The sequence below is a fragment of the Talpa occidentalis genome, unplaced genomic scaffold, assembly GCF_014898055.3.
Source record: "Talpa occidentalis isolate TD23 unplaced genomic scaffold, MPIMG_talOcc4v2.1 talOcc4.7, whole genome shotgun sequence".
NCBI classification, from domain to species: Eukaryota; Metazoa; Chordata; class Mammalia; order Eulipotyphla; family Talpidae; genus Talpa; species Talpa occidentalis.
The window spans coordinates 123,441,062-123,455,371 of record NW_023605083.1 but is presented as its reverse complement, the minus strand read 5'-3'; the positions used below and the strand labels follow the sequence as shown (position 1 = coordinate 123,455,371).

The 14,310-nt window shown below is 43.2% G+C and overlaps 1 protein-coding gene across 2 annotated transcripts in view; it reads left to right on the top strand.

Moving 5' to 3' along the window:
• Nucleotides 1-14,043: 14,043 nt before the first annotated feature.
• Nucleotides 14,044-14,310, top strand: part of KANSL1 (KAT8 regulatory NSL complex subunit 1) — a 151,883-nt gene continuing 151,616 nt past the window's right edge. For both annotated transcript variants that reach the window (XM_054689142.1, XM_054689139.1), the window contains exon 1: nt 14,044-14,101. The gene's annotated coding sequence lies outside the window, so the exon portion shown is untranslated. The remainder of the gene's footprint in view (nt 14,102-14,310) is intronic.

Sequence of the window (14,310 nt, the reverse complement as noted above, 5' to 3'; positions counted from 1 at the left end):
CAATGATTCTCTTGCTTTATTTTTACTTACACCTTTGTGTGTGTGTATAAACATTCATTTTTAGTATTATTTGGAATTCAAGATAAATATAACAAAAATGGTAATTTTTATAATGTGTATTTTCTAAACTACAGAAGCCCCTCACCAGCAACTACTACTTTGCTAGTAAACTGCTTATTCTTTAATCATGTATTTTATGAAATACCTTTAAAATGGACAAAAATCTTTTTTGTTCCAATTAGAGTCAATTTTAAAAATCAAGATCTGATAGTAGAACATAAAAACTAAATTTTACTCTAGCTTGATATATTGGAGAATGTGATGGCTAAAAGATTTTGTTCATACTTGAAAAGTAGCAGCAGAGATTTATATGAAGTGAGATGAGCTGGGCAGGTCTGAGGGAACAGCCAAGACTTGATAATCTCTAGAATCTGCCATCCGTTGACAGCTAGATGGGGGTAACTAGTAGAAGTATAGACAGGAAGTATTCTTTGGCTTGTTTAGCACTAATGGTTCAAGAAGGTTCAGTATAGGTTTAATTTTTCTTTGTAAGTGCAAACTTTGCTAACTAGCTGTTTCATGGGGTCTTCCCATGTGTACTGTGTTGCTTTGTGTACAACAATATTTTCAACCCCCAGCCTTCTAGGTAGATAGTCCATTTTACAAAAGAAAAGCCCAAGGCTCAGTTTAAATGATACAGCTGAACCTTTTGGCATTGTATATTCAAAACCTTATATAGAATTTTCAGCTTCCTTTCAATGTTTGAGATTATATCTAACGTTAACTGTCAGGTGTTCCTCTCTAACATTTTGAAATTTTCTATAGTATATAATAGAAATTTGGGTTTCACAGAGGAAATTTGTTATTAATCATAGATTCAAATCTATTACATGCAAAGTCCATCATAGGCTTTGTCTGTACCCACTCTACTCACACTTGAGTGACTAGAACTTGCTGTTAAGAAGAACATTTTAAATCCAATTTTCTTTTACCAGTTTCCCTTATCATGGCATTTTTTGTTCAACATCTTCAAGATAGAATTTTTAATATGGGGCTACAAACTGTCAAGAAAATTCAAGTTATTGAAAGAGCTCCACTAGAGTTTGAATAAGGAAAGAGTAAAGGTGGAAGCCAAGAACAATAAAGCAGACTAAGTTTTCCAATCATTTATTTCTTAAAAGCATGAAACTGTTACCTTTCTTAGCAACGCAAACTTTTTTCTCATCCATACAAAGAAATCAGATCTCTCCTTAGCTCACAAAGGACTAAAGATCAAATGTGTTAATCATCCTGTAAGAGCACTTTATAAATACAGTGATTAATAGAGAGGATATCACATTATGGAAAACTGGGTTGATCCCAAGGCATGTTTCCTGTGAGACAAACTCACTGTAAAACTGTCAACTTCTAATCTACAACATGAATTGTCCTGCAGGCCAAATCAGTTCATTGCTGGTTTCATTTCATTGGAACATGGTCACATCCATTTGTTTACATATTGTCTATGGCTGACTATGCCTAAAGTATATATACTATGCCCATAGTATAGATTATACTGTGCCTATAAGCTGACATCTTTTGCACCTTGAACTAGAACTTAACAGCTGTATTGGCACAACCATCTGTGAATCACCCAAATGATATGTCTGAAGTGTTAGGTTTTTCTCAGTACTCTGTTAGTTTATATATCATTGATGAAGGTACTACACAAGAAGAAAATTCATCCGTACTTAAAGTTTCTTAGTGGAAAGATTTGATTAGGGAAAGGCACCCCTTAAACTTATTAACAGTTTATTGTACTTAAGTCAGTCAGTGCTATATATGAGCCCATAATGATTTTCATATCTTGAATAGCACCGGCATTTAGCATTTCATTCAGCATTTATGGATCACTTTGATATGTGAATAGTCAAATTTTAAGTTCCTAAGGAAACTAAGACTTAGAGAAATCAAGCCATTTGCAGAAAGAGGAAAATCTTCCACCGGAACAACCTGAGAGATATTTGCTTACATATTGTTGGCCAGGATTGAGTCATATAATCATCCCTGACAGCAAGGGATACCGATAAATTTGCTATCTGGTAAAAGGCAATAGGTTTGCTATGACTGGTTTAGATAAATCGTGATTTATGTTTTTGGGATTACACCAACAGTTTGATAGCAATAAAGAAGAGGAAATGACTTGGTTTAGCAGTCAAGAGTAACTGCCACAGTGTAGAGCTTACTGCTTTTTGTAGGTTGATCTCGCATTCCATTTAGTGAACTTTCTATGCTAAGAAATTGGAGGATTTCTACTTAAAGTTATATTATTTGCAAATAGTTATCTCCTTTTTAATCCTAGTATACAATACCTTATTTCTTTTTAATTGTTATGACCAGGATCACCAGTATTTTATTGAGCAGCTGTAATGGCAAGCACTCAGCCATTGTCCTTCGTAAGGAAAATGCTTCTTAAAGCTATTGACTGGATGGTACAATCTAAAGACACTAAATATACATCATGTTCCCTTTGCCAATCTTGTTGCCGGTCTCAACATCAACTCCCAGTTTGAGTGCCTTTTGTCATCAGATAATTTTAAGATACCTCCTTTCTATTGCTAGTTTTCAACTTCATCATGACTAGGTGCTGAAATGTATCTATTAAGCACATTGCACCTTCTAGAAGGGGCTAGAAAACAATGGCAGTAGCTTGATTACAAATCTGTCCCTTATTCTCAAACAACCATAAAGTCAAATAAAAACTACACAGGTTTCATGAATTCATTGCTAAGAAAATCAAATAACTGGGCCTCCCCGGTGGCGCAGCAGTTGAGCGCTGGGTTGCGAAGCTGCCCGCTGCCTCTGCAGCGCCAGTTCGATCCCCGGCTGCTCCCCGGCCACCGGGGGAGGGTCCCACATGGCGTGCAGACCTCTCCTGCCGCCGGCTGCTCCCCTCAGCAGTGTATTTCAGTCCTTCTGCCTGATCTGCTCCCCGCACTGGCTCTGGTGGAGGACTTAGAGGAAACACACAATCTCCAGGGGAAAAAAAGGATGCAAAATACTTAATGTAGGTTAGGGCTTGGTAGATCATCCTCCTCACTTCAGGGAAAGATGTGACAATGTGTGAGACCAGGAGTAGCAGCCTCATAGAAGCAGCATTTATGTGGGACAATCAGATATGAAGAAATTGGGGAGTGGGGCAGGAGATGTGAGACTACCAGAATAGAGAAGACAAACTAACCTTTCTTCCCATCCCCACTAATAAAAATTTTTTTAAAGATTTATTTAATTATTTATTTATTTATTTATACAAGCACTGGGTACAGTCAGAAGCGCGGGAGGGTGAGAGAATTCACCAGAGAGAGAGCTGGGAGCAGAGCAGGCAGAAGGACCAAAGTATACTGCTGAGGGGAGCAGTGGGGGGCAGTAGAGGTCTGCGCGCCATGTGGGACCCTCGCTGGTGGCTGGTGGCCAGGGATCGAACCAGTGCTGCAAAGGCTGTGGGCAGCTTCGCAGCCCAGCGCTCAACTGCTGCGCCACTGGGGAAGCCCTAAAATCATTTTTTGAAGATTTATTTATTTATGCATATAAGAACTGGGGTACAGGCCAGAGGTGCGGGGGGTGAGAGGATCCATCAGAGACAGAGTGGGGAACAGAACAGGCAGACTGACTGAAATACACTACTGAGGGGAGCAGTGGCCTTTTCTCTGTGACCTCTCAAAATTGTTGTTCTTATTGAAGGTTCGACAGGGGAAGACAAGGAGGGAAAGACAAGGACGACAGAGTAAGTTTGAAAGGGGGTTTTATTTATTTTTTTTTTAAATAAAAGTTTATTGTCTACTCAATAACAAAAACAAAGAGAAACCCCACCAACTGGGAGAACATTTTTGCACCCAACACTAATGATAAAGGACTGATCACAAAAATCTGCAAAGAGCTGATGAGACTTAACAACAACAAAGAAAATAATCCAGTCAAAAAATGGGCAGAAGAGCTAAAAAGAAACTTCTCTGAAGAGGAAATGCGAATGGCCAACAGGCATATGAAAAAATGTTCAACATCACTTGTCATCAGGGAAATGCAAATCAAAACTACCATGAGATACCATCTCACACCAGTGAGAATGGCACATATTAAAAAAACTAGCAACAACAAATGCTGGCGAGGGTGTGGAGAAAAAGGAACTCTTCTGCACTGTTGGTGGGAGTGCAAACTGGTCCAACCACTGTGGAGAGCTGTGTGGAGATTTCTGGGCCTACTAAACATAGAGCTTCCATAGGATCCAGCAATTCCACTCCTAGGTATTTACCCAAAGGACACAGAAACATCAATTCCAAAGAACACCTGCACCCCTATGTTTATTGCAGCACTGTTTACAATAGCTAAGCTTTGGAAACAGCCCAAATGCCCAAAAATAGATGACTGGATCAAGAAGATGTGGTACATATATACCATGAAGCTTGATTTTGCCCATTCTGGATTAAGTGGCTGCTTTGAAAAGGGGCAGATAAGGGAGAGGAGGGGAAAAGGGAAAGGGAGCGTGAGAATGTGGATACTATGAGTTAAAAAAGTATAAAAATTATATCTAAAATATACATTAGATATAAATGTTCCAGAACTCATTAAATAAGCTCAAAAATACTGGAAAGTGGCGATTTGAACTACGTTTATTTTTAAATAAGTAGGGGGAATATTGAGTGTTTTGAATGTTGTGTGCAAAACTGATCCATGTCACCTTCTCACCATCATGACTGAACACGGCAAGGCTGGCGCATTGGTTTCCAGCATCACAGGTAACACTACAGGTACATTTTTTAAACGAATAATGTAAACTTTAGTTTTATTGCGTTCCCGGGCGGGCGAACTTCACGGACCCAAGGTGGGGGTCGGTGAAGCCGCGCCTATTGTCAGGGGAGGGCAGGTTTTTATAGGTTGGGAAGAGGGAAACTGGACTTGCAGGTAAGGAGGAACAGGGTGTCAGCAGGTCCTCATTCTCGCCCTTAGGTGGGCTTCCTCCCAGATGCCTTTTCCCTCTAGTAACTCTGGTTCCCGCCAGACCTTTCACTTACATGCCAAATAGGTTCCACTAGACAATCCAAAAAAGTTTTTTTTAAATACACCAATAAGGGAATTCAGTAACCTGGAATAACATAAGAACATGATTTCTTTTTCAGTTTTTTTCTCCCCAGTCCTTCTGAATGCATAAAGGCAGTATTTTGGAGTGAGTGCGTAATACTTCTCAGTATCTGACAAACTCCCTCTTTCATAGGGAAAGAAAGCTTTGGACTTGGAACCTTTCACAGCCAGTAAGACCTAGCTGGAATTTAATAACATTGTATTTATTTCTATATTGCCTTCTGTTTAGTGGCAAATGACATTGCTTTTCTATTTTTAATGGATTCCTTTTTAAAAATATTTGCCAAAGGGCCTCCCAGGTGGCGCAGCGGTTGAGCGCTGGGTTGCGAAGCTGCCCGCGGCCTCTGTAGCACCGGTTCGATCCCCGGCTGCTCCCCGGCCACCAGAGGAGGGTCCCGCATGGCGCGCAGACCTCTCCTGCCGCCCGCTGCTCCCCTCAGCAGTGTACTTCGGTCCTTCTGCCTGCTCTGCTCCCCGCTCTGGCTCTGGTGAATTCTCTCACCCTCCCGTGCTTCTGACTGTACCCAGTGCTTGTATAAACAAACAAGCAAACAAACAAATAAATAAATAAAAACATGCCTCTATTAAAAAAAAATATTTGCCAAAGTTATATCTTTGACTTAAATATAATTTTCTGTAATAAAAAAAGATAAACCTAGTCTAATCAGAAAATCAGAACTTGCCCTGAAGAGCACTGTGCCCAGATCTTTGTTGGTTGAGCTAGACCTTTCCAGCTGCCCAGAATATGTCCAGCTTAAGTTTGGTCCTCACTTATTGGCCTCACTGGGACCTTGGGATCTTAGAGTCCTCATATATTTGCCAAATTAATGTCGATTTCTAAAAGTGAAATCAGCTTCATGGAACTTGTAATCGTAGATGGCAACGGGAAGAAATAGACCTGTTCCTGCTTTGAGCTGCTTGGGACTTTCTTTTAAAAAAAAAAAGTTCAAATTTTTTTCAATCCCAAAGTCTTATCTTCTTCCAGTATCAACTCTAAAAGAATCCAAAGTCTCTTCTAAATCAGGTATGGGTGGACTTTGAGGAATTCCTCTCCAGGAACCTGTTACAGGAACCTGTGAAACCGAACGCAAACAAGTTATATGCTTCAAAGACAACGATAAGACTGACAAAGAGTAGGCATGCTTGTTGCAGAAGGGGAAAACAGGAAAAAAGAAAAGAATGATAGGAGCTAAGTCTAAAACTGAAGGAGAAAAATTCCATTTGATTTTAAAGCCTGAGAATAATCCTCTTAGGCTTCTTTCTGGCCTCACTGGGATGGCAATGTCACTCCCGCAGCTGAAGGCTGACTGGTAAATGTGGAGAGAGTGCTGACTCAACTCATTCCTCAACCATTAGTAAAAAATCGAATCCCGCAAGAATCATCAGAGAGTGCTAAGTCTACAGGGAGATTTTGACAAGAAACACTATATATATTTGCATGGCTTTTTCTTTAAAGATTTATTTTTATTTATACAAGAGCTGGGGTACAGGCCAGAGGTGCGGGAGGGTGAGAGGATTCACCAGAGACATAGCGGGGAGCAGAACAGGCAGACGACCAAAAACACTGCTGAGGGGAGCAGAGGGCACTTAATGGTCTCCTAACATACTCCATTGGGAAGCAAGCAGTGTTATTTAATTGCATATCCTTCCAGAAACTTGTCCTATGTCAATATAAGTACATATGTGAAGTTATTTTTTTCCCCTTTCCACAAATAGAAACATATAAACATTGTTTGATACCTTTTTTTAGTTTTTTGCATAACAATATGTTTTGGAGATTTCTCTTGAGCAGTATATGTAGGTAGGGTTTTCTCTTTCTTATTTTACGACTGGACACTATTTTGTTGTATGTTTAATAATGGTAACACAACAATAATGATTAATACTGTCACAGCTAACCGCTATTCAAAATCTAATTTTTTTCAAAGATTAGAGATGAGGGGCATAAGAGGATTCACCAGAGACAGAGTGGGGAACAGAACAGGCAGACTGACTGAAACACACTGCTGAGAGGAGCAGCGGACGAGACAGGAGAGGTCTGCTGCGCCATGTGGGTAGCTCCCTGGCCTGCCGGGGTTCGAGCTTATGGTGCAGAGGCTGCAGATTGCTTCATTGTGCGGTGCTTACCCCTTGCACCACCAGGGAGACCGCCAAAATGCTAATATTAGCTTAGTTCATCCTTTCAACAATACGATGACATTGGTATGATTATATTTTTTTAAGGATTTATATTTATGCATAGAAGAACTGGGGTGTAAGCCAAAGGTGCAGGAGGTAAGAGGATTCACCAGAGATAGGGTGGGGAGCAGAGCAGGCAGATTTGCTGAAATACATTGCTGAGGGGAGCAGCGGGTGAGGCAGGAGAGGTCTGCTGCGCCATATGTGGGTTAACTTCCTGGCCAGGGATGGAACTCAGGCTGTAGGGTGATAATGCTTAGACTTAATCTCTAGGCCACAAGGGAGGCCCCTTAAGAGCCATTCTTATCTCCCTTTCTGTGAAATGTGGTATAACTCTTGTGCATTTTTGTACAGAGATGCTGCTTTTAAAACTATTTTCATTGTGAACTATAACATGAATGAAGGGAAAAAAATACAACTTTTGGGGTAACTTTGAATAAGTAACTATAGAGCAAAGATTAACACCTGATTGAAAAATACAAGACTTGCTAGTCCTTAAGAAACCCCCTCATTGGGCCTTCCTGGTGGTACAGGAGTTAAAGACACAGCGCTATCAGGCCTTCCTGGTGGCGCAAGGGGTTGAGATGCAACTTACGAAGCTATCAGCAGCCACTGCAGCATGAGTTCAAGCCCTTACCAGGGAGCTACCCTCATGGTGCAGCAGACCTCTCCTGTCTTGCCTGCTACTCCCCTCAGCAGTGTATTTCACAATCTGCCTGTTCTGTTCCCCACTCTGTATCTGGTGACTCCTCTCACCCCCCATACTTCTGGCCTGTACCCCAGTTCTTGTATGCATAAATAAATAAATCTTTAAAAAAAAAAAAAAACAGCACTATCAAGCTATCACCAGCCACTGCAAGATGAATTCCATCCCTGGCAAAGGAGCTTACCGAATGGTGCTTGATCTCTCTTGTCTCACCAACTGCTCCCCTCAGCAGATCTGCCTGCTCTGCTCCCCACTTTGTCTCTAGTGAATCCTCTCACCCCCCCACACCTCTGGCCTATACCCCAATTCTTGTATGCATAAATAAATAAATCTTAAAAAAAAGAAACCCCCTCATTCCAAAGCACACAAAATTACAAAATGCCATGTTCGTCCTATTGGTTTTCTTTCTTTTCTTTTTTTTTAATAATAAATTTTATTTTTATATTCCCCCATACAATTGCAAACCCCCCATTCTGACCCCAATCCCTCCCCTCCCGCCCCCCACCCCCAAAAAGTTTCTCTGGTTCATAGTTTTTTGTTGATTTTGATTTTCACTTTCTTATAGTTATTCATTTTCCTGGTCCCTTATTTAAGTTTTCTAGATTCCTGCTATGAGTGAGACCATCCGGTATTTTTCTTTTTCTTTTTGGCTTATTTCACTGAGCATGATCCCTTCCAGCGCCATCCATGTTGCTGCAAATTGCATGTGTTTATCTTTTTTGAATGCTGAGTAATATTCCATGGTGTGTATGGACCACATCTTCTTGATCCAGTCATCTATTTTTGGGCATTTGGGCTGTTTCCAAAGCTTAGCTATTGTAAATAGTGTTGCTATAAACATAGGGGTGCAGGTGCTCTTTGGAATGGATGTTTCTGTGTCCTTTGGGTAAATACCTAGGAGTGGAATTGCTGGATCCTATGGAAGCTCTATGTTTAGTAGGTCCAGAAATCTCCACACAGCTCTCCATAGTGGTTGGACCAGTTTGCACTCCCACCAACAGTGTAGAAGAGTTCCTTTTTCTCCACAACCTCGCCAACATTTGCTGTTGCTAGTTTTTTTTGGTTTTCTTGACTTTCATTGTGTTCACTTTCCTTTTCCTTATATTTTTACCACCCGTCACTGCATCCTGAAAAAATGTAGCATAGTCTTGCCTGCTTTTGAACTTAATCATAAGTGGAATCATATTGTATATATATTTATATCTTGCTTCTGTGGTTGTGTTCAATATTACCTTTAGAAAATTGTATTTGTATTGTTGACTATAGTAATAGTTTATTAATTTTCATTATACAAACATATCACAATATAACCATTTAACACTTGGTAGACATTTGGGATGTCTCCAGTTTGGGGCAATGAGAAACAATGCTGCTATGCTTGCCTCTGTCCTGTAATTTTGATGCTTAAAATTCTGCATTTCCTGGGCCTCCCCTGGTGGCGCAGCGGTTGAGCGCTGGGCTGCGAAGCTTCCTGCGGCCTCTGCAGCGCCTGTTCGATCCCCGGCTGCTCCCCGGCCACCGGAGGAGGGTCCCACATGGCGCGCAGACCTCTCCTGCCGCCCGCTGCTTCCCTCAGCAGTGTACTTCGGTCCTTCTGCCTGCTCTGCTCCCCGCTCTGGCTCTGGTGAATTCTCTCACCCTCCCGCGCTTCTGACTGTACCCAGTGCTTGTATAAATAAATAAATAAATAAATCTTTAAAAAAAAAAAAAATTCTGCATTTCCTTATAATACGTATCTAGAAGTAGGAGTGCTTGGATAGAACATGCACATTTAAAATTTTATTAGATTATATCAAAGTATTTTCCAAAGTGGCTGTACCAGTTTACACCCCCACCAACAGTGTACAAAGACTGCTGGCCTTTATTGTTTTGTAGGAGGTCTTTATATACAGCATTAAGGAAATTAGCCCTTTGTAAAATGAGTAACAAATTTTTTTTTCTGAGTTTACAATCCTTTTAAAGAGGCATTGATGCCCGCCCCCCACCCCACCCCACCCCGGCCCCCGGCCCTGAGGAATGAAAATGTACCTGGAAGAATTGTAGTATTCTAGTTTTTTTTTTTTTTTTAAGAGTTCAAATTTTTATTGAATGTGTTATAAAAAGACCTTTAGTCAAAAAGACCAAACCCGGGCCTCCCCGGTGGCGCAGCGGTTGAGCGCCGGGTTGCGAAGCTGCCTGCAGCCTCTGCGGCGCCGGTTCGATCCCCGGCTGCTCCCCGGCCACTGGAGGAGGGTCCCACATGGCGCGCAGACCTCTCCTGCCACGCGCTGCTTCCCTCAGCAGTGTACTTTGTCAGTCTGCCTGCTCTGCTCCCCGCTCTGGCTCTTGTGAATTCTCTCACCCTCCCGTGCTTCTGACTGTACTCAGTGCTTGTGTAATAAATAAATAAAAATAAATCTTTAAAAAAAAAAAAAGACCAAACCCATGTCATCATTAGACTCCTCAGATTCTTCTTTCTTTGCCTGTACTTTCTTCTCCTCAGCTGGAGCAGCAGCAGTGGAAGGAGCAGGACCACCTGCAGGGGCAGCCCCTGCAGCTGGGGCAGGCCCGCCAGTCCCTACATTGCAGATGTGACTTCCAATATTGACATTGGCCAGGGCCTTTGCAAATAAGCCAGGCCAGAAAGGTTCAACATTTACACCCGCTGCTTTAATGAGAGCATTGATCTTATTCTCCGTGACCGTCCACCTCGTCGTCGTGCAAGATGAGAGCCGTGAAGATGCAGGCGAGCTCCGCGACCGAAGCCTTGGTGCCGGCGAGGGCTAGACAGACGCTGCCGGGCGTAGTGCTAGTCTCTGGATGAAGTGAGGGGCTCACCCCAACGCGGCCTTAGCTTCCTCGGAAGGACCGAGCACCTTAGCGACAGCTGATGTCAGAATACTAAGAGTATTCTAGTTTTGAAGCATTTGAATGAAAAACAAATGCTCTGGGTTAACCTTATCGTTCTTAATTCGCTATTATACATGTCATTAATACAAATAATCATGCCAGAAATGTTCATGGATCTGGAATACAACATGCCGAATACAATAATAATAATAGTTAAAAATTATATGTTCATAGCAAAAAAAACAAAAAAAATTAATTATGTGTTCAGCTTATGTTGAGCACTGCTTTAAATCCATTATATACAGTAACTGATTTATTTTTTTAAAGATTTATTTATTTATGCATACAGGAACTGGGGTTCAGGCCAGAAGTGTGGGGGGTGGAGGGTGAGAGAATTCACCAGAGACAGAGTGGGGAACAGAACAGGCAGACTGATAATATATGGAATTGATAAATATATACAAATAAATATATATAAATGTATAATTTGCTTTCCTTTTGGGGAATGAATGATACCCTATCCTGGGCTTCTTTCCCCATTTTCTCACATTGGTGATATACTTCATAATTTTCTCTTTTTTCTTTGAAGAAAGACATGGTGTATATATCTTCCTTCCAATCCTGATTCGTTCCCTGTTATTTGTGTCATGGGGACAGTTTACATCTGAGACAGGCCTGCAACCAGAGTGCTGGGAGGAGGTGGGAAGGGGAAGAGAAAGACAGAGATAAGGGGGGAAGGGCAGGGCCACAAAATAACCCTGGAGAATGGAGGGTGTAAAGGATCATTTCTTTGGGGTAAGATTTCTTTCTTTCTTTTTTTTAGAGATTTATTTTTATTTATTTATGCATACAAGAACTGGGGTGTAGGCCAGAGATATGGGTGAGAGGATTCACCAGAGACAGTGAGGAGCAGAACAGGCTGAGGGGAGCAGTGGGGAGACAGGAGAGGTCTGCCGTGCCATGTGGGTAGCTCCCTGGCTGGGGATCGAACTTGTGCTGCAGAGGCTGTGGATAGCTTCATAGTGCTGATGCTTAACCCCTTGTGCCACCAGGGAGGCCCCTATTAATGTCTTAAATAATAAGATCTAAGGGTAGGCCTAATGATCACCATAATTCTGAGGTAGTAAATGAGTGAAAATATTTCAAGGTATTTACACGTTAGGGCCTCCCTGGTGGCCCAGGTGTTAAAGACAAAGTGCTATCAAGCTTTGTCAACCCCCCTTCCCCCCAGCCAGGGAGCTACCCACATGGCACAGCAGATCTCTCCTGTCTTGCCTGCTGCTCTCCTCAGCAGTGTATCTCAGTCAGTCTACCTGTTCTGCTCTCCACTCTGTCTCTGGTGAATCCTCTTGCCCCCTGCACCTCTGGTCTACACCCCAGTTCTTGTATGCATACGTAAATTTAAAAATTAAAAAAAAAAACAAAACGATATTTACTTTAACAGTCACATATAGGAAAATACCTGGGATTTCTATTGGCCACAAGATAGCAAGCACTAATACTACTTGGTTTGTTGGCTCCACTCAAAATTGAAGGGAATGCTAATTTTCTGTTCAATTTTAGCCAAATTTAACATTTTACACTTACTAACCTAGTTCACGGATTTCCTAGTCTGTGGACTATAGGTTAAGAAATCCTACCATAGGGCCTCCCTGGTGGTGCAAGGGGTTAAGTCTCAGCTCTATGAAGCTATCCGCAGCCACTTCAGCAGCATGAGTTCAATGCCTGGCCGTGGGGCTGACCCACATGGGGCAGCAGACCTCCCCTGTCTCACACCATCGCTCCCCTCAGCAGTGTATTTCAGTCAGTCTGCCTGTTCTGCCCCCCACTCTGCCTCTGGTGAATCCTCTCACCTGTCCCTGCACGCACCTCTAGCTTATACCCCAGGTCTTGTATGCATAATTTTTTAAAAAGTTGTATCTTAATATAGTTGGTTTCCTTTGAATTCCTACATGTTTGTCATGCATTTAGAAACATTTAGAGAGGGGATCCACTGCAGAGAGGGTCCGGGGTGTGAAAAATTTTCGAATTCCGTTTTATGGTGTTTTCCTGGCTTTTATTTTTATTAAGTGAATTTAAAGGGGGTCTCTGAAAAGAGCCTCAAGACCTGGGGGTCATAGAAAGCCTTCTTATTCTCTTTGTGCCACAGACCCTTTATTTCTTAACTTTCATTCATGCCTCGTAAGTATTGTTTTTCCTTACCTCACTAACCCTCTTTGTTTCCTTTCATCCTCCTGACTTTAACTGTCTTTTTACATTTTATGCTGAATTTATCCTTTAGTATATCATCCATAACCACATATTTAGGTGGAGAACCCTAAATCTCCCCTCATCCAGACCATCCATCCTCTACCAAGTTCCAAAACCCCAGTTACCTCTGGGACACCTCCAGGTCGTGTCATCACTGGTATTTAGACATGAACATAATTAAAACCAAGCTTCCTCTTCAAATCTGCAGGTTGTCCAACTTTGCCTGAACAACGGCCTTGTCTGTCTCCCCCGGGTTTTGCCACCTTAGAATTCTTTTAAAATCTAAAACAAGGAAGTTTTAAGCTTTGGAATCTCTCTAAATGGCTCAAAAATCAAACGACACACACGATTAGGCAATGAAATGTGAATCTTCTCCCACCTGGTCTCTAGACACTCAGTCCTCAGGCCGGGAGGAACCTGGGGAGCAGCTCTCAGCGTGATTTGGGATCCCTCCTTATACTGCCTCTATTTCAGGTCCTTCCCTGCTAGCGGGGTGTGTGTCCTTTCCTCTCCAGGCCCTCTCCTCTTTTATCTGGCTGACTTTAAGTATTTACATGCGTATATTTTACACACATATAAAAAATATCCCCCCTGTGGCCTTCCGGCCTTGAGTTTCATCACGTTGCTTCCTGGATGCGAACCTCCAAGGGTGAGGGGCCCGGGGTGGGGGTGATGCGAGGAGGCTCTACAAGGGACTTAGGTAAATGGCTCGGAGTGGCAGATTGGTGGGGAGCTCTGCCAGGAATCCTATTTCTATTCCTCCCACTCCGGGCCCCCTTCCAGTCCTCGCTTCCAAAAGTCTCCTTTCCAGGAGCCCAGACAGAGACAGAGACAGCGAGACACTCAGAGACAGAGACTCTGAGGCACCAGCATCCCTGGCCCCCTCGGTCCCGCCCCGCCGCCCTGACGGACACCCGCTGCCAGCCAATGGCGCCCACGACGAGCCCCGGAAGGGCCAATGAGAGACAGAGGAGGCCGGCCGATTCCCCGCCCCCCACTTCTAGGCTTGGTTGAGCCGTGCAGGTAGGTCCGGGCCGGGGGAGCCGCCGTTGGCACGGGTGCCCGGGGGGTGGGGGCACGAGCCGCTCGGGGTGATGGTGGGGAGCGGGGGCGGCCCCGGCCGCGGGAGTCCGAGGGGGCGGCCGGCGGGGGGCGGCGGGCGGGAGGGCCCGGGAGCGGGCGCCGCCGCGGGCCCTGGCAGCGGCCGGGCTGGGGGAGCGGGGCCGCGCGTG